Source organism: Coregonus clupeaformis, chromosome 11 (assembly GCF_020615455.1).
Source record: "Coregonus clupeaformis isolate EN_2021a chromosome 11, ASM2061545v1, whole genome shotgun sequence".
NCBI classification, from domain to species: domain Eukaryota; kingdom Metazoa; phylum Chordata; class Actinopteri; order Salmoniformes; family Salmonidae; genus Coregonus; species Coregonus clupeaformis.
In genome coordinates this window covers 53,151,994-53,171,993 of record NC_059202.1, presented here as the reverse complement: position 1 = coordinate 53,171,993, position 20,000 = coordinate 53,151,994, and positions in this window count along the sequence as shown.

The following is a 20,000-nucleotide window of genomic DNA, read 5'->3' as shown; positions in this document are numbered from 1 at the left end:
TAATTTACGTAAGTATTCACACCTCTGAGTCAATACTTTGTAGAATCACCTTTGGCAGCGATTACAGCTGTGAGTCTTTCTGAGTAAGTCTCTAAGAGCTTTGCACACCTGGATTGTACAATATTTGCCCATTATTCTTTAAAAATTCTTCAAGCTCTGTCAAGTTGGTTGTTGATCATTGCTAGACAGTCATTTTCAAGTCATGCATAGATTTTTAAGCTGATTTGAGTCAAAACTGTAACTAGGCCATTCAGGAATATCCAATGTCATCTTGGTAAGCAACTCCAGTGTATATTTGGCCTTGTGTTTTAGGTTATTGTCCTGCTGAAAGGTGAATTTGTCTCCCATTGTATGTTGGAAAGCAGACTGAACAAGGTTTTCCTCTAGTGTTTTGCCTGTGCTTTGCTCTATTCCATGTATTTTTATCCTAAATAACTCCCTAGTCCTTGCCGATGACAAGCATATCCATAACATGATGCAGCCACCACCATGCTTGAAAATATGAAGAGTGGTACTCAGTGATGTGTTATGTTGGATTTGCCCCAAACATAATGCTTTGTATTCAGGACAAAAAGTTAATTTCTTTGCCACATTTGTTGCAGTTTTATTTTAGTGCCTTATTTCAAACAGGATGCAAGTTTTGTAATATTTTGTATTAATGTACGGGCTTCCTTCTTTTCAATCTGTCATTTAGGTTAGTATTGTGGAGTAACTACCATCCTCAGCTTTCTTTTATCACAGCTATTAAACTCTGTAACTGTTTTAAAGTCACCATTGGCCTTATGGTGAAATCCATGAGCTGTTTCCTTCCTTTCCGGCAACTGAGTTAGGAAGGACGCCTGCATCTTTGTAGTGACTGGGTGTATTGATACACCATCCAAAGTGTAATTAATAACTTCACCATGCTCAAAGATATATTCAATGTCTGCTTTTTTATTTACCCATCTACCAATAGGTGCAAGGCATTGGAAAACCTCCCTGGTCTTTGTGGTTGAATCTGTGTTTGAAATTCCCTGCTTGACAGAGGAACCTTACAGGTAATTGTATGTGTGGGGTACAGAGATGAGGTAGTCCTTCAAAAATCATGTTAAATACTATTATTGCACAAAGAGTCCATGCTATTTATTATGTGACCTCTTAAGCACATTTTTACTCCTGAACTTATTTAGGCTTGAATAGTTATTGACTCAAGACATTTCACAGCTTTTCATTTTTAATTCATTTGTACAAAATTCTAAAAACATAATTCCACTTTCACATTATGGGGTATTGTGTGTAGGCCAGTGACACAAAATCTCTGTAACACAACAAAATGTGAAAAATGTCAAGGGGTGTGAATACTTTCTGAAGGCACTGTAAATATAATGATTATTATAATATATTCCATGGATTGTTTTATTATATATGGAAAATGCAAAGTGGTGTAAAACTGAAGCAGAGACTGGAAATAGTAAAATACTAAAACATAACATTGCGGTTTCAAAACTACATAGCAGCGTTCTTGGAATACATGACACCGTACATATGCTAAAATCATCATATGGGTTAAGTACACTAAGGCATTCCAAGGTATCCCACAGGTTTTCAATACACCACACACACACACACACACACACACACAGACACACACACACAGACACACACACACACACACACACACACACAGACACACACACACAGACACACACACACAGACACACACACACAGACACACACACACACAGACACACACACACAGACACACACACACAGACACACACACACAGACACACACACACACAGACACACACACACAGACACACACACACAAACACACACACAGTGAACAAGAAGAGATACTGTCCTAACCCAGTCAATGACCAGGGGGCAGAAGGACACACCACAGACACACCTCACTGTCAGTTTGTCTACGTGTTTGTGGTTTATCCAATGGCTTTTTTGGTGTTATAAGGGATAATTTCAGACCATTTTCACAGTCTGTTCATGATTATATTAGCATGTAAATTGCACCTCATGTAAATGTAATGTAAATGTTATCATCATATAGTATAGAAGATAGTGTTTATGCTGCTGGTAAGCCTGGATAACAGCACTGTCAGACAGCGATGTAGTCATAATACTTGTGTGGTGTTGAGATGACGAAGCAAAGAGAGGCCTGTGTGTTGCAATGTGTGTGGAGGTGTCATTACAGAAGAGTAGACAGGGTCATTACCTTAGCTCAATCTTAAACCAACCTTATATCTGTCTCCCATTCTCTCACTCTATCACCGTACTCCATTTCACTCTACTAGGTTCCTCAATTTCTTTATTAGGTTTTTGCATTCTTCATCACTCTCTCTCTACCTCTCTCTCTCTCTATCTCACTCTCTCTCTCAATTTCAATTCAATTCAATTTCAATTTAAGGGCTTTATTGGCATGGGAAACATATGTTAACATTGTCAAAGCAAGTGAAGTAGATAGTAAACAAAAGTGAAATAAACAATAAATATTAAAAGTAAACATTACACTCAGAAGTTCCAAAAGAATAAAGACATTTCAAATGTCATATTATGTCTATATACAGTGTTGTAACAATGTGCAAATAGTTAAAGTACAAATGGGAAAATAAATAAACATAAATATGGGTTGTTTTTACAATGGTGTTTGTTCTTCACTGGTTGCCCTTTTCTTGTGGCAACAGGTCACAAATATTGCTGCTGGGATGCCACACTGTGGTTTTCACAGAGTAGATAAGTGAGTTGATCAAAATTGGGTTTGTTCTCGAATTCTTTGTGGATCTGTGAAATCTGAGGGAACTATGTGTCTCTAATATGGTCATACATTTGGCAGGAGGTTAGGAAGTGAAGCTCAGTTTCCAACTCATTTTGTGGGCAGTGTGCACATAGCCTGTCTTCTCTTGAGAGCCAGGTCTGCCTACGGCGGCCTTTCTCAATAGCAAGGCTACACTCACTGAGTCTGTACATAGTCAAAGCTTTCCTTAAGTGTCACTACTTCCTCCGAAGCTGCCTCCTCTCCTTGTTCGGGCAGGCTTCGGCGTTCGTCGTCACCAGCCTTCTAGCCACTGCCGCATCACATCTCATTACTCAATTTGTTTTGTCTTGTCTATTACACACACCTGGTTCATATCCCCTCATTAGTATGTGTATAAGTGTTCCCTCTGCCCCCTTGTCCTTGTGGGTGATTGTTTAATGTGAGGAGAGAGTAGCTCGGTTGAGCTCCGTGTATTTTCTATTGCCGGGGTATGTTTTCCCCGTGTGACTGTTTTGTTCCACTGGACTGTTTGACGCTATCCTGCGTAACTCTGTATTCCGGAATAAACTCTGTATTCTGTGATTTACCCTGCTGCGCTTGACTCCTTCAAATCACCCATCACATTAAGTTTGGGTCAGTCACAGTGGTCAGGTATTCTGCCACTGTGTACTCTCTGTTTAGGGCCAAATAGCATTCTAGTTTGCTCAGTTTCTTTGTTAATTCTTTCCAATGTGTCAAGAAATTATCTTTTTGTGTTCTCATGATTTGGTTGGGTCTAATTGTGTTGCTGTCCTGGGGCTCTGTTTGTGTTTGTGAACAGAGCCCCAGGACCACCTTGCCTAGGGGACTCTTCTCCAGGTTCATCTCTCTGTAGGTGATGGCTTTGTTATGGAAAGTTTGGAAATCGCTTCCTTTTAGGTGGTTGTAGAATTTAACAGCTCTTTTCATGGATTTTGATCATTAAAGGGTATCAACCTAATTCTGCTCTGCATGCATTATTTGGTGTTTTTCGTTGTACACAGAGGATATTTTTGCAGAATTCTGCATGCAGAGTCAATTTGGTGTTTATCCCATTTTGTGAATTATTGGTTGGTGAGCGGACCCCAGACCTGAGAACCATAAAAGGCAATCGGTTCTATAACTGATTCAAGTATTTTTAGCCAAATCCTAATTTGTATGTCGAATTTTATGTTCCTTTTGATGGCATAGAAGGCCCTTCTTCCCTTGTCTCTCAGATCGTTCACAGCTTTGTGGAAGTTACCTGTGGCGCTGATGTTTAGGCCGAGGTCTGTATAGTTTTTTGTGTGCTCTAGGGCAATGGTGTCTAGATGAAATTTATATTTGTGGTCCTGGCAGCTGGACCTTTTTTGGAACAGCATTATTTTTGTCCTACTGAGATTTACTGTCAGGGCCCAGGTCTGACAGAATCTGTGCAGAAGATCTAGGTGCTGCTGTTGGCACTCCTTGGTTGGGGACAGATCATCAGCAAAGAGTAGACATTTGGCTTCAGATTCTAGTAGGGTGAGGCCAGGTACTGCAGACTGTTCTAGTGATCTCGCCAATTTGTTGATATATATGTTGAAGAGGGTGGGGCTTAAACTGCATCCCTGTCTCACTCCACGGCCCTGTGGAAAGAAATGTGTTTTTTTTGTTGCCAATTTTAACCGCACACCTGTTTGTGTACATGGATTTTATAATGTCCAATGTTTTTTCCCCCAACCCCACTTTCCATCAATTTGTATAGCAGACCCTCATGCCAAATTGAGTCAAAAGCTTTTTTGAAATCAACAAAGCATGAGAAGACTTTGCCTTTGTTTTGGTTTGTTTGTTTGTTAATTAGGGTGTGCAGGGTGAATACGTGGTCTGTCGTACGGTAATTTGGTAAAAAGACAATTTGACATTTGCTCAGTACATTGTTTTCACTGAGGAAATGAACAAGTCTGCTGTTAATGATAATGCTGAGGATTTTCCCAAGGTTGCTGTTGATGCATATCCCACTGTAGTTATTGGGGTCAAATTTATCTTCACTTTTATGGATTGGGGTGATCAGTCCTTGGTTCCAAATATTGGGGAAGATGCCAGAGCTAAGGATGATGTTAAAGAGTTTAAGTATAGCCAATTGGAATTTGTGGTCTGTATATTGTATCATTTCATTTAGGATACCATCAAAACCAAAGGCCTTTTTGTGTTAGAGGGTTTGTATTTTGTCCTGTAGTTCATTCAATATAATTGGAGAATCCAGTGGGTTCTGGTAGTCTTTAATAGTTGATTCTAAGATTTGCATTTGAGCATGTATATTTTTTTGCTGTTTGTTCTTTGTTATAGGGCCAAACAGATTGGAGAAGTGGTTTACCCATACATCTCCGTTTTGGATACATAGCTCTTCGTGTTGTTGTTTGTTTGGTGTTTTCCAATTTCCCCAGAAGTGTTGAGTCTATGGATTCCTCAATTACGTAGAGCTGATTTCTGACATGCTGTTCCTTCTTTTTCCGTAGTGTATTTCTGTATTGTTTTAGTGATTCACCGTAGTGAAGGCGTAGGCTCAGGTTTTCTGGGTCTCTGTTTTTGGTTGGATAAGTTTCTCAATGTCTTTCTTAGGTTTTTGCATTTTTCATCAAACCATTTGTCATTGCTGTTACTTTTCTTCGGTTTTCTGTGAGAGATTTTTAGATTTGATAGGGAAGCTGAGAGGTCAAATATACTGTTCAGGTTTTCTACTGCCAAGTTTACACCTTCACTATTACAGTGGAACGTTTTGTCCAGGAAGAAGTCTAAAAGGGATTTAATTAGTTGTTGCCTAATTGTTTTTTGGTAGGTTTCGACACTACTTTTCTTCCATATATATAATTTCTTAATATTATTCAGTTCGTTTGGCTTTGATGCCTCATGATTGAGTTCTGCTCTGTTCAAGTAGACTGTAATGTTGCTGTAATCTGATAGGGGTGTCAGTGGGCTGACTGTGAACACTCTGAGAGACTCTGGGTTGAGGTCAGTGATAAAGTAGTCTACAGTACTACTGACAAGAGATGAGCTATAGGTGTACCTACCATAGGAGTCCCCTCGAAGCCTACCATTGACTATGTACATACCCAGCGTGCGACAGAGCTGCAGGAGTTGTGACCCGTTTTTGTTGGTTATGTTGTCGTAGCTGTGCCTAGGGGGGCATATGGGGGAGGGAATGCTGTCACCTCCAGGTAGGTATTTTTCCCTCTGTGTGCTGAGGGTGTCAGGTTCTTGTCCAGTTCTGGCATTTAGGTCGCCACAGACTAGTACATGTCCCCGGGTCTGGAAATTATTGATTTCCCCCTCCAGGATGGAGAAGCTGTCTTCATTAAAGTATGTGGATTCTAGTGGGGGGATATAGGTAGCACACATGAGAACATTTTTCTCTGTTGAGATAATTTCTTTTTGAATTTCTAGCCAAATGTAAAATGTTCCTGTTTTGATTAATTTAATAGAGTGAGTTAGGTCTGCTCTATACCAAATAGCATACCCCCTGAGTCCCTTCCCTGTTTCACACCTGGAGGTTTGGTGGATGGGACTACCAGCTCTCTGCAATCTCTCTCTCTCTCTCTCTCTCTCTCTCTCTCTCTCTCTCTCTCTCTCTCTCTCTCTCTCTCTCTCTCTCTCTCTCTCTCTCTCTCTCTCTCTCTCTCTCTCTCTCTGTTGTTCTGAAACTGATAAAAGATACTGAAATACAATAGTATGAAGTCTCCAACCCAGTCACAGGTTAGAACACAAAGTCCTGAGCTAGTATTTTGAGCAGCAGTTAAAACAGGTAAAATACTGGGTTGTGTTTGCTTCAGTATTAGACCCATGAATCGAATCTATTAATAGTGCCAAGCACACCCTGAAACCCCAGAGAACTCTTTGTGGTAGATACAGGTATTTGACCACCCTGTCCGTCTAAATCACCCACCCCTGTCCCCAGCAATCATTCCCTCTCCACCTCCCCACGTCCCCAACCTACTATTTCCTGACTCCCAAAATGGTGGGGGTCTCACGCTACAGAGTGTGGTGCGCAGGATGGGGATTGGGGTGTGTGGGCCCCGGACCATATAAAGGACATACGAGTTAAAAATAACACCATGAAAAACAGCATAGGAAGAGGGGGAGAGGGTCGAGGGTAGAGAGGGAGAGGAGGAGAGGGGGAGAGGGAGGAGGGGAGAGAGGGAGAGGAGGAGAGGGGGAGAGGGAGGAGGGGAGAGAGGGAGAGGAGAATAGAAGGAGAGGTAGGAGGGGAGAGAGGGAGAGGAGGACAGGGGGAGAGGGAGGAGGGTAGAGAGGGAGAGGAGGAGAGGGGGAGAGAGAGGAGGAGGGAGAGGGAGAGAGGAGAGGGGAGGAGAGGGGGAGGAGGAGAGGGAGAGGAGGAGAGGGGGAGAGGGAGAGGAGAGAGGGGAGAGGAGGAGAGGGGGAGGGGAGGAGGGGAGAGAGGGAGGGAGGGAGAGGGGGAGAGGGAGAGGGGGAGAGGAGGGGGAGAGAGGGAGAGGAGGGAGAGGGGGAGGGAGGAGGGAGAGGAGGGAGAGGAGGAGAGGGGGAGAGGAAGGAGGGGAGAGGGGAGAGGAGGAGATTGGGGAGAGGTAGGAGGGGAGAGAGGGAGAGGAGAGGGGGAGAGGGAGGAGGGGAGAGAGGGAGAGGAGAAGAGGGGGAGAGGGAGGAGGGGAGAGAGGGAGGAGGAGAGGGAGAGGGAGGAGGGTAGAGAGGAGAGGAGGAGAGGGGGAGGGGAGAGGAGAGAGGGAGAGGAGGAGAGGGGGAGAGGGAGAGAGGGAGAGGAGGAGGAGGGAGAGGGAGGAGGGAGAGAGAGGGAGGGGGAGGAGGGGGAGAGGGAGGAGGAGGGGGAGAGGGAGAGGGGAGGGGAGAGGGAGGAGGGGAGAGAGGGAGAGGAGGAGAGAGACACCTTGGCAAGCTTTCTAAAGTCCTGTCTAGGTATTTTCTTGTGTAAACATTGATGTGTGGGACTGTATGAAGATGTTGACACACACACTCAAACACACATATACAAAAACTTTTACATACACACTTTATCTTTCAAACCTACATTCTCCCCTCACAAACACACACTTCCTCTCTACAGTTGACTGTGCTGTATATCTTTGATTTACACATTTCTTCATACAGCACACCCTAAACCAGTTCCTCCTTTCCTATGCTCAACATTTCACAGAACTTAGCTATCCTCCCATAGCTACAGCCATGCCATGAGGGCCAGCGCTACACCTCCGCCCCACAATGTCAAGTCTTTGCCCTAACCCTAGCTGTAACTGTAACCCTACCTTAATATATTTAAATTTTAGTCATTTAGCAGACGCTCTTATCCAGAGCGACTTACAGTCAGTGAGTGCATACATTTTTTCATACTGGTCCCCCTTGGGAATCGAACCCACAACCCTGGCGTTGCAAGCGCCATGCTCTACCAACTGAGCTATCTCTCACTTTCTCTCTCTCTTTCTTGCTCTCTTTCCCCCTTCCTCTCTCCTCATCTTCCTCTCTCCCCACTGCCCCATGTCCCTCTGCTCCAGTGTAGGGCCAGCTGCAGTCAGCCAGCCAGCCAGCCAGCCAACTGCAGCCAGCCAGCCAGCCAACTGCAGCCAGCCAGCCAGCCAGCCAGCCAGCCAGCCAGCCAGCCAGCCAACTGCAGCCAGCCAGCCAGCCAACTGCAGCCAGCCAGCCAGCCAGCCAGCCAACCAGCCAGCCAGCCAGCCAGCCAGCCAGCCAGCCCTGTGTGTGTTTAATCAGCCCGCTGAACCAAAGAGAGAGAGGGGAGGGGGCTCTTTCTTTGAGTTTTTTTCCCTTCCTTTTTTAACAGGAAGTGGTGAAAAGGGAGGGAAAGTGTGGAAGGAGAGGGAGACATATAAAGAGAAATGCGATAGAAAGACATTTTGAGAAATAAGCAGATAAAAAGGAAGAAGGATAGAGAGAATAAAGGAGATATACTATCACAACAGAAAGAGAAAAGGGGAAAATTAGGAAGGAGGTAGAGAGGGGTAAACATCTATCCAGCCATCCAGATGCGTCTAGCTTGACAACATGCTGCAGCCATCCAAAGGGACTTTCCCCATCTGAAAACATTCCCAGAGATGCAGTCAGCAATACTGTAATGCATTCACTACAGCACGGTCTCACACACGCACACGCATGCACACACACACGCATGCACACACACACGCATGCACACACACACTCACACACACACACACGCACACACACACACACACACACACACACACACACACACACACACACACACACACACACACGATGATGGACTGCGTTGCCCTAGTGGCCTCTAATCTTTAACCTCTCTGTTCATGTGTATTTGTTCCCTCTGAATTCTGGGTAGAAGGAAAAATACTATGTTGACAGGGCCTCTTCCAGTAATCCTACAGAATGGAACCTCCTCTTCTCCCCATACCTCCCCTTATATCACCTCTCCTCCCCTCTCCCCTCTCCTCTCTTCTCAACTTGTCTCCTACTTCCCTCCAAACCATTTCCTCACACCTACTCGTTTCCTTATCTCTGCTTCCTTCCTAAACTTTACTCTCTCCTAACCCTGTTCTTCTCTCCTTCTGCTTCCCCACCTTTCTCCCCCTACACTCTCCTCCCCCCTTCTTCTTTCCTTTCTTCCTTTCCTCCTCCTCTCCTCCCCTTTTCCTTCCCTATTTACCCTCTTCCAGACAATCACTGTTGACAGATTGACTGCAGGAGGAAAGACTCACACGGTGGTTAATGACAGATTATGTGTAAATCCCCTAAAGATGTCTGGGAAGCCAGGTGAGTCTGGACAGGAAATGCAGCTCAGTCCACAGGAAACAGGAAGTAACCAAGGATGTTCTCTGTTTCTCTAAGTAACCAAGGATGCTCTGTATGTGTCTCTTTCAGTGTTGTTGTATTATTAACTTTCCAAACGACCTGAAAGCCCAGCAGGAAAGGGTGGCCACAGCACTCAAGGGAGTGATTGAAAAAGCCCCTTCCACTTTCCCCAATGCACAAGTGGTTATCTTCACCCTGCTACCATGAAAATACTTTCACCCTGCCACCATACAGCGGGTGAATGCATGCATTTCCCGGGACTTTGCCTCAAAACCAAATGTTTAACTGGCCCACCACTCCACCTTGGACTTGAACAGTCTTTATGACCAGGTCCACCTCTACAAGGCAGCAGTCCCAACTTTTGCCAGGACCCTGAAGGACATCCCCTTCAACCGTAGCACCAGCACCTCACACAGGATCAACAGAGAAACAGACACCCTTCCCAGACCAGCGAGACACCCTCCCAGAACCATGAGCCGCCCAAGCCCCATCCTGCGACCTAAGAGGTTTGTATCAGATGCTATACGTTCTCTGCTCACACCTACAGTAATGATCCGAGCCTAAACCAAACGAAAACAACACTAGACACTAAGGAACACAAAGCTTGTACTATTTCATCCCAGAACATACAAGGTCTGATGTCATCTGTCTTTGGCCTAAAGATCAGGAACCCAGACTTCATCAAAGAAATTGAAAATACAGACATTGTCATCCTACAAGAAATATGGTATACAGGAAACGGACCCACTGGTTGCCCTCTAGGTCACAGAGAGCTGGTAGTCCCATCCACCAAACTACCAGGTGTGAAACAGGGAAGAGACTCAAGGGGGGGTATGTTAATTTGGAATAGAGCAGACCGAACCCACTCTATTAAATTAGTCAAAACAGGAACATTTTACATTTGGCTAGAAATTCAAAAGGAAATTATCTCAACAGAGAAAAATGTCCTCATGTGTGCTACCTATATCCCCCCAATAGAATCCCCATACTTTAACGATGACAGCTTCTCCATCCTAAAAGGGGAGATCAACCATTTCCAGGCCCAGGGACATGTACTAGTCTGCGGTGACCTAAATGCCAGAACTGGACAAGAACCTGACACACTTAGCACACAGGGGGACAAACACCTACCTGGAGGTGACAGCATTCCCTCCTAAATATCCCACCCCTAGACACAACTATGACAAAACAACCAACAAAAATGGGTCACAACTCTTGCAACTCTGTCATACGCTGGGTGTGTACATAGTCAACGGTAGGCTACGAGGGGACTCTTACGGTAGGTACACCTACAACTCATCCCTTGGCAGTAGTATTGTAGATTACTTTATCACTGACCTCAACCCAGAGTCTCTCAGAGTCTTCACAGTCAGCCCACTGACACCCCTATCAGATTACAGCAAAATCACAGTCTACTTGAACAGAGCAATACTCAATCATGAGGTATCAAAGCCAAAGGAACTACATAATATTAAGAAATGCTATAGACGGAAGAAAAGTAGTGTGGAAACCTACCAAAAAACAATTAGGCAACAAAAAATTCAATCCCTTCTAGACAACTTCCTGGACAAAACGTTTCACTGTAATAGTGAAGGTGTAAACTTGGCAGTAGAAAACATAAACAGTATATTTGACCTCTCAGCTTCCCTACCAAATATTTTATTTTTCAAGCAGACAACCTAAGAAAATTAAAAACAATGAAAAATTGTTTAATGAAGAAACCTATCCAACCAAACACATGGAGACCTTGAAAACCTGAGCTTACACCTTCACTATGGTGAATCACTAAAACAATACAGAAATACACTACAAAAAAAGAAGGAACAGCATGTCAGAAGTCAGCTCTATGTAATTGAAGAATTCACAGACTCTAACCACTTCTGGGAAAATTGGAAATCACTAAACAAACAACAACACGAAGAGCTATGAGTAAACCACTTCTCCAATCTTTTTGGCTCCATAACAAAGAACAAACAGCAAAAAAATATACATGCTCAAATGCAAATCTTAGAATCAACTATTAAATATACTGGATTCTCTGATTACATTGAATGAACTACAGGACAAAAAACAAACCCTCCAACCCCAAAAGGACAGTGGTGTTGATGGTATCCTAAATGAAATGATACAATATACAGACCACAAATTCCAATTGGCTATACTTCAACTTTTGAACATCATCCTCAGCTCTGGAATCTTCCCCGATATTTGGAACCAAGGACTGATCACCCCAATCCACAAGAGTGGAGACAAATTTGACTGCAAAAACTACTGTTGGATATGCATCAACAGCAACCTTGGGAAAATCCTCTGCATTATCATTAACAGCAGATTCGTACATTTCCTCAGTGAAAACAATGTACTGAGCAAATGTCAAATTGGCTTTTACCAAATTACCGTACGACAGACCACGTATCCACTTTGCAAACCCTAATTGACAAACAAACAAAACAAAACAAAAGCAAAGTCTTCTCATCCATTGTTGATTTCAAAAAAGCTTTTGACTCAATTTGGCATGAGGGTCTGCTATACAAATTAATGGAAAGCGATGTTCGGGGAAAAACATACTGTACGACATTAGAAAATCCATGTACACAAACAACAAGTGTGCGGTAAAAATGGACCAAAAAAACACACATTTCTTTCCGCAGGGTTATGGGGTGAGACAGGGATGCAGCTTGAGCCCCACTCTCTTCAACATATATATCAACAAATTCGGGAAAGCACTAGAACAGTCTGCAGCACCCAGCCTCATCCTACTAGAATCTGAAGTCAAAGTTCTATTGTTTGCTGTTGATCTGGTGCTCCTGTCCCCAACCAAGGAGTGCCTACAGCAGCACCTAGATCTTTTGCACAGATTCTGTCAGACCTGGGCCCTGATGGTAAATCTCAGTAAGACAAAAATAATGGTGTTCCAAAAAAGGTCCAGTTGCCAGGACCAGAAATACAAATTCCATCTAGACACCGTTGCCCTAGAGCACACAAAAAATGATACGTACCTCAGCCTAAACATCAGCGCCACAGATAACTTCCACAAAGCTGTGAACAATCTGAGAGACAAGGCAAGAACTGACTTCCATGCCATCAAAAGGAACTTCAAATTTGACATACTTGAATCAGTTACAGAACCCATTGCCCTTTGGTTGTGAGTTCTAGGGTCCATTCCCCAACCAAGAATTCACAAAATGGGACAAACACCAAATTGAGACTCTGCATGTAGAATTCTGCAAAAATATCCTCCTTGTACAACGTAAAACACCAAATAATGCATGCAGAGCAGAATTAGGTCGCTGTGAACAATCTGAGAGACAAGGCAAGAAGGGACTTCCACGCCATCAAAAGGAACATAAAATTTGACATACTTGAATCAGATACAGAAAGAATTAACAAAACAACGGAGCAAACTGGAATGCTATTTGGCCCTAAACAGAGAGTACACAGTGGCAGAATACCTGACCACTGTGACTGACCCAAAATCAAGGAAAGCTTTGACTATGTACAGACTCAGTGAGCATAGCTTTGCTATTGGGAAAGGCCGCCGTAGGCAAACCTGGCTCTCAAGAGAAGACAGGCTATGTGCACACTGCCCACAAAATGAGGTGGAAACTGAGCTGCACTTCCTAACCTCCTGCCAAATGTATGAGCATATTAGAGACACACATTTCCTTCAGATTACACAGACCCACAAAGAATTCAAAAACAAATCAAATTTTGATAAACTCCCATATCTATTGGGTGAAATACCACAGTGTGCCATCACAGCAGCAAGATTTGTGACCTGTTGCTACAAGAAAAGGACAACCAGTGAAGAACAAACACCATTGTAAATACAATCCATATTTATGTTTATTTATTTTCCCTTTTGTACTTTAACTATTTGCAAATCGTTACAACACTGTATATAGACATAATATGACATTTGAAATGTCTCTATTCCTTTGGAACTTTTGTGAGTGTAATGTTTACTGTTCATTTTTTATTGTTTGTTTCACTTTTTTTTTATTTTATCTATTTCACTTGCTTTGGCAATGTAAACATATGTTTCCCATGCCAATAAAACCCTGTGAATTGAATTGAGAGAAAGAGAAAGAGAGAGAGAGAGAGAGAGAGAGAGCGAGAGAGAGAGAGAGAGAGAGAGAGAGAGGCGAGAGAGAGAGAGAGAGAGAGAGAGATCACTTTAACTGGTTTTGTGCTGAAAGGTCAAAGTAAAGCCTGAGATTAAACATTTAAATGAAGTGATGGTCTGGCACCATGCCCATCTGAAAGCTCTGTGAATGGTTTGGTGAATATGCGTGTTGTGTATGTTGACATGCTAGTGTGTGTGTGTTGTGTATGTGCACATGCGAGTGTGTGTGTGTTGTGTATGTGGACATGCTAGTGTGTGTGTGTTGTGTATGTGGACATGCTTGTGTGTGTGTGTTGTGTATGTGGACATGCAAGTGTGTTTATTTTTTATTTTTTATTTTCACCTTTATTTAACCAGGTAAGCCACTTGAGAATAAGTTCTCATTTACAACTGCGACCTGGCCAAGATAGAGCAAAGCATATACAGTGTGTGTAAATCTATATACAGTGTGTGTGTCACGATCGTCTAAGGAAGCGGACCAAGGCGCAGCGTGTTGAGCGAACATGTTGACTTTATTAAATTAAAGCAACCACGAAACAACAAAACAAATGACGATACGTGAAGTCCTCTGTGACACTGACAGAACATGGAACAAAAACCCACCACCCCAAGGTGAAAACACACAGTTTAAATATGGCTCCCAATCAGAGATAACGAGCCGACAGCTGACACTCGTTACCACTGATTGGGAGTCACACGAACAACCAAGACAACACACCCAAAGACAACCAACCAAAACACAACAAAACGAACACACCCTGGCTCAACATACAAAGTCCCGGAGCCAGAGCGTGACAGTACCCCCCCCTAAAGGCGCGGACTGCGACCGCGCCTCAAAAACCCCAAACAGGGGAGGGCTGGGTGGGTGTTGCTCCTCGGAGGCGGCTCCGGCTCGGGCTTGACCACCACCCTTCCTCAATCCCCCCGTAGCGCCCCCGGTCCGATCCGACCCAGCTGGTAGGATCTGGACTGACGACGCGTACCCCTGGCTTGGCGCGTGAGGCAGAAACGGACCGGACCTGGCTGACGATACGCACCCTAGGCTTGATGCGTGGAGCCGGAACGGGCCTCACCAGGCTGACGACTCGCATCCCTGGCTTGGTGCGAGTAGCAGGAATGGGCTGAATCAGGCTGACGGCTCGCACCCTTGGCTTGGTGCGAATAGCAGGGACGAGCTGAACCAGGCTGACGACTCGCACCCCTGGCTTGGTGCGAGTAGCAGGAACGGGCTGGACCAGGCCGACGACGCACCCCGTAGGCTTCGTGCGTGGAGCAGGAACAGGCCGGGCAGGGCTGTCGACGCACACCGTAGACTTGGTGCGTAGAGCAGGAACAGGCCGGGCAGGGCTGTCGACGCACACCGTAGACTTGATGCGTAGAGCAGGAACAGGCCGGGGAGGGCTGTCGACGCACACCGTAGACTTGGTGCGTAGAGCAGGAACAGGCCGGGCAGGGCTGTCGACGCACACCGTAGACTTGGTGCGTAGAGCAGGAACAGGCCGGGCAGGGCTGTCGACGCACACCGTAGACTTGATGCGTAGAGCAGGAACAGGCCGGGCAGGGCTGTCGACGCACACCGTAGACTTGGTGCGTAGAGCAGGAACAGGCCGGGCAGGGCTGTCGACGCACACCGTAGACTTGATGCGTAGAGCAGGAACAGGCCGGGCAGGGCTGTCGACGCACACCGTAGACTTGGTGCGTAGAGCAGGAACAGGCCGGGCAGGGCTGTCGACGCACACCGTAGACTTGATGCGTAGAGCAGGAACAGGCCGGGCTGGGCTGGCGACGCACACCGTAGGTTCTGTGCGTGGAGCAGGAACAGGCCGGGCTGGGCTGGCGACGCACACCGTAGGCTTGATGCGAGAAGCAGGAACAGGCCGGGCTGGGCTGGCGACGTACACCGTAGGCTTAGTACGTGGAGCAGGAACCGGCCGGGCTGGACTGGCGACGCACACCGTGGGCTTGGTGCGTGGAGTAGGAACAGGCCGGTCCGTACTGGGAACACACACCACTGGCCTTAACCGGGGATCAGGAACGGGCCGGACCGGACTGGTAACACACCTCAGTCTCTCACGCCGTGCCACAACAACTTCCCTCCCTCTACTCGCCAATGGCTCCCGTAATCCGGTAGCCTTCTCTCCACGTCTCCCTGTGGCAGCCTCCTGCTGCCCAGCCGCCCAAGCCATGTGCCCCCAAAAACTTTTTGGGGTTGCCTCTCGTCCTTCCGGCGATGGCCCTGCTGACGCCGTTGCTCCTCTCTCCGTCGCCTCTCCACTGCCTCACTCCATGGCCAGCGATCCATCCCGGCCAGGATTTCTTCCCAAGTCCAGGACCCTTTATCGTCCAAAATCACCTCCCATGTCCATACCCTTGGCTCCTGGACACGCTGCTTGGTCCTGGTACGGTGGGTTTTTCTGTCACGATCGTCTAAGGAAGCGGACCAAGGCGCAGCGTGTTGAGCGAACATGTTGACTTTATTAAATTAAAGCAACCACGAAAACAACAAAACAAATGACGATAGTGAAGTCCACAGTGACAATGACTGAACATGGAACAAAAACCCACAACCCCAAGGTGAAAACACACAGTTTAAATATGGCTCCCAATCAGAGATAACGAGCCGACAGCTGATACTCGTTACCACTGATTGGGAGTCACACGAACAACCAAGACAACACACCCAAAGACAACCAACCAAAACACAACAAAACGAACACACCCTGGCTCAACATACAAAGTCCCGGAGCCAGAGCGTGACAGTGTGTAAATGTAGAAAATTATGGAGGTAGGGCAATAAATAGGCCATAGTGCAAAATAATTACAATTTAGTGTTAACACTGGAGTGATAGATGTGCAGAAGATAATGTGCAAATAGAGATACTGGGGTGCAAATGAGCAAAATAAATAACAATATGGGGATGAGGTAGTTGGGTGGGCTAATTACAGATGGGCTGTGTACAGGTGCAGTGATCGGTAAGCTGCTCTGACAACTGATGCTTAAAGTTAGTGAGGGAGATAAGAGTCTCCAGCTTCAGAGATTTTTGCAGTTCGTTCCAGTCATTGGCAGCAGAGAACTGGAAGGAATGGCGGCCAAAGGAAGTGTTGGCTTTGGGGATGACCAGTGAGATATACCTGCTGGAGCACATACTACGGGTGGGTGTTGCTATGGTGACCAATGAGCTAAGATAAGGCGGGGATTTTTGCCTAGCAGTGATTTATAGATGACCTGGAGCCAGTGGGTTTGGCAACGAATATGTAGTGAGGGCCAGCCAATGAGAGCGTACAGGTCACAAAGGTGGGTAGTATATGGGGCATTGGTGACAAAACGGATGGCACTGTGATAGACTACATCCAATTTGCTGAGTAGAGTGTTGGAGGCTATTTTGTAAATGACATCACCGAAGTCAAGGATCGGTAGGATAGTCAGTTTTACGAGGGCATGTTTGGCAGCATGAGTGAAGGAGGCTTTGTTGCGAAATAGGAAGCCGATTTTAGATTTAACTTTGGATTGGTGATGCTTAATGTGAGTCTGGAAGGAGAGTTTACGGTCTAACCAGACACCTAGGTATGTGGACATGCTAGTGTGTTGAGTATGTGGACATGCTAGTGTGTGTTGAGTATGTGGACATGCTAGTGTGTGTTGAGTATGTGGACATGCTAGTGTGTGTGTGTTTTGTATGTGGACATGCTAGTGTGTGTGTGTTGTGTATGTGGACATGCTAGTGTGTGTGTGTTGTGTATGTGGACATGCTAGTGTGTGTTGTGTATGTGGACATGTTAGTGTGTGCTGTTTATGTGGACATGCTAGTGTGTGTTGTGTATGTGGACATGCTAGTGTGTGTTGTGAATGTGGACATGCTAGTGTGTGTTGTGTATGTGGACATGCTAGTGTGTTGTGTATGTGGACATGCTAGTGTGTGTGCGTTGTGTATGTGGACATGCTAGTGTGTGTTGTGTATGTGGACATGCTAGTGTGTGTTGTGTATGTGGACATGCAAGTGTGTTTGTGTTGTGTATGTGGACATGCTAGTGTGTGTGTGTTGTGTATGTGGACATGCTAGTGTGTGTTATGTATGTGGACATGCTAGTGTGTGCTGTGTATGTGGACATGCTAGTGTGTGTTGTGTATGTGGACATGCTAGTGTGTTGTGTATGTGGACATGCTAGTGTGTGTTGTGTATGTGGACATGCTAGTGTGTGTTGTGTATGTGGACATGCTAGTGTGTTGTGTATGTGGACATGCTAGTGTGTGTGCGTTGTGTATGTGGACATGCTAGTGTGTGTTGTGTATGTGGACATGCTAGTGTGTGTGTGTTGTGTATGTGGACATGCTAGTGTGTGTTGTGTATGTGGACATGCTAGTGTGTGTTGTGTATGTGGACATGCTAGTGTGTTGTGTATGTGGACATGCTAGTGTGTGTTGTGTATGTGGACATGCTAGTGTGTGTTGTGTATGTGGACATGCTAGTGTGTTGCGTCTGTGGACATGCTAGTGTGTTGTGTATGTGGACATGCTAGTGTGTGTGCATGTTGGTCTGTCTTTCTGTTTGCAAGTTAGTGTACCCATGGAGGGGAGGGGGTGGGGGGGAAGAGAGATATATGTCCTTCCAATGGGCCAACTCCCACCCAGAGGGAAAGGCCCCTCACTGTCCTTGCAAACTCACTAATGTCCCTCTGTCCCTATGTTCCTCCACACAGGAAGGAAGTGTGTGAAGGAATCTCTGTCATTGTTGACTGCCTATACCTTGCACAATTGTTTGCGAGAGAGAGTGTACGTGTGTGTGTGTGAGTGTGAGTGTAAGTGTAAGTGTAAGTGTGAGTGTGAGTGTGAGTGTGTGTGTGTGTGTGTGTGTGTGTGTGTGTGTGTGTGTGTGTGTGTGTGTGTGTGTGTGTGTGTGTGTGTGTGTGTGTGTGTGTGTGTGTGTGTGTGTGTGTGTGTGTGTGTGTGTGTGTGACCCCTATGTATAAGAGTGTGTGGTGGTGTGACAGTGTGAAAGGCACAGGAAGGAAAGGCTGTGTTTCCTCTGATGCTCCTGCTGCCATGGACCTGAGGAGATAAGGACACACACACACACACACACACACACACACACACACACACCAATATATTACAGTGTAAATGGTAGGGGAAGCCCGCTCCCCAGGAGTAGCCTGTACTAACACCCCCCACCCCCCCTCCAGAACCTCCTGTGTTACCCACCACATGGTCATTCCATAATACTCCCAAGCCTCCAACAACACTTGATCTGTTCCCTTCCACATCTTTTCATTGCAACTAAAACTGTACACTAGAAGTGTGTTGTTATTGTTTTTGCTGATAAGTGTTGGGACAGCCTGATCACTAGAAATAGACTTCAATTTCTGTCATTTGAAAAGGTCCTGAGAACACCGATATATGCCCTCCTCTGCACTCAAGCCGCGAGAATACTAAGAATAATGATGATACCTACTGGTAATAGCGATTTGTTTAAAAAAAAATGTTTTATGCCTTCCCCAAACCATAGCCCTAACCTTAACCACTCAGAATGAATACCTAAACTGTTAACCTTAAACTGTTAACCTTTGAGTTGTTCCTGTTTTAACCCTGTAACCATGCAGATTTAACCCTGTAATTATGTGAAATTAATGTGTCAAAAACGTTCATCCATAATACGTTAAATTTCGAAGGGAAATTATGAGCTCTTGTTGGGGATTGTTTCAACTAGCAGTTACATTGTGGGTGGGACAGACTGAAAAAGAGGTTGGTAGACCAACTTGAGCTCATTCTTTTACTTCGGAATTTGCCGTAATTGGATGAACGTCTATTTTTGACCCATTAATTCAGCGTGGTTACAGGGTTAATGCCGCGTGGTTACAGGGTTAAAACAGAAACAACAAAGGGTTAAGTTTAGGTATTAATTCCCAGTGGTTACGGTTAGGCCTATGGTTTGGGGCAGGCTTAAAACAAAATAATTAAAAACAATGCATTGTTTCCATTTGGTATCATCAAGTACTCTCCCTGCTTCATAGATAATTGTGAACTGATGTGGCGCAGTGGTCTAAGCAGCGTGCTCTGGCTCTGAGCCTCATGAGTTGGAGCCCAGTGCTGTGTTGTCATTTTTTTGGGGTGGGTGAGTGCCGACAAAGACATATATCGACGTCCTAAGGACCTTTTCAAACATCCAAAATCGACGGCTCTTTCTTGTGACCAGCCTGTGGGAGACAGTATGCTGAAAACTGGTAATTATGATAGAAAAGCAAACCATTTCGGAGGAATTCCCACCACCAACAACATACACATTTCAGACAATTTACTGTAATTATATCTGCATT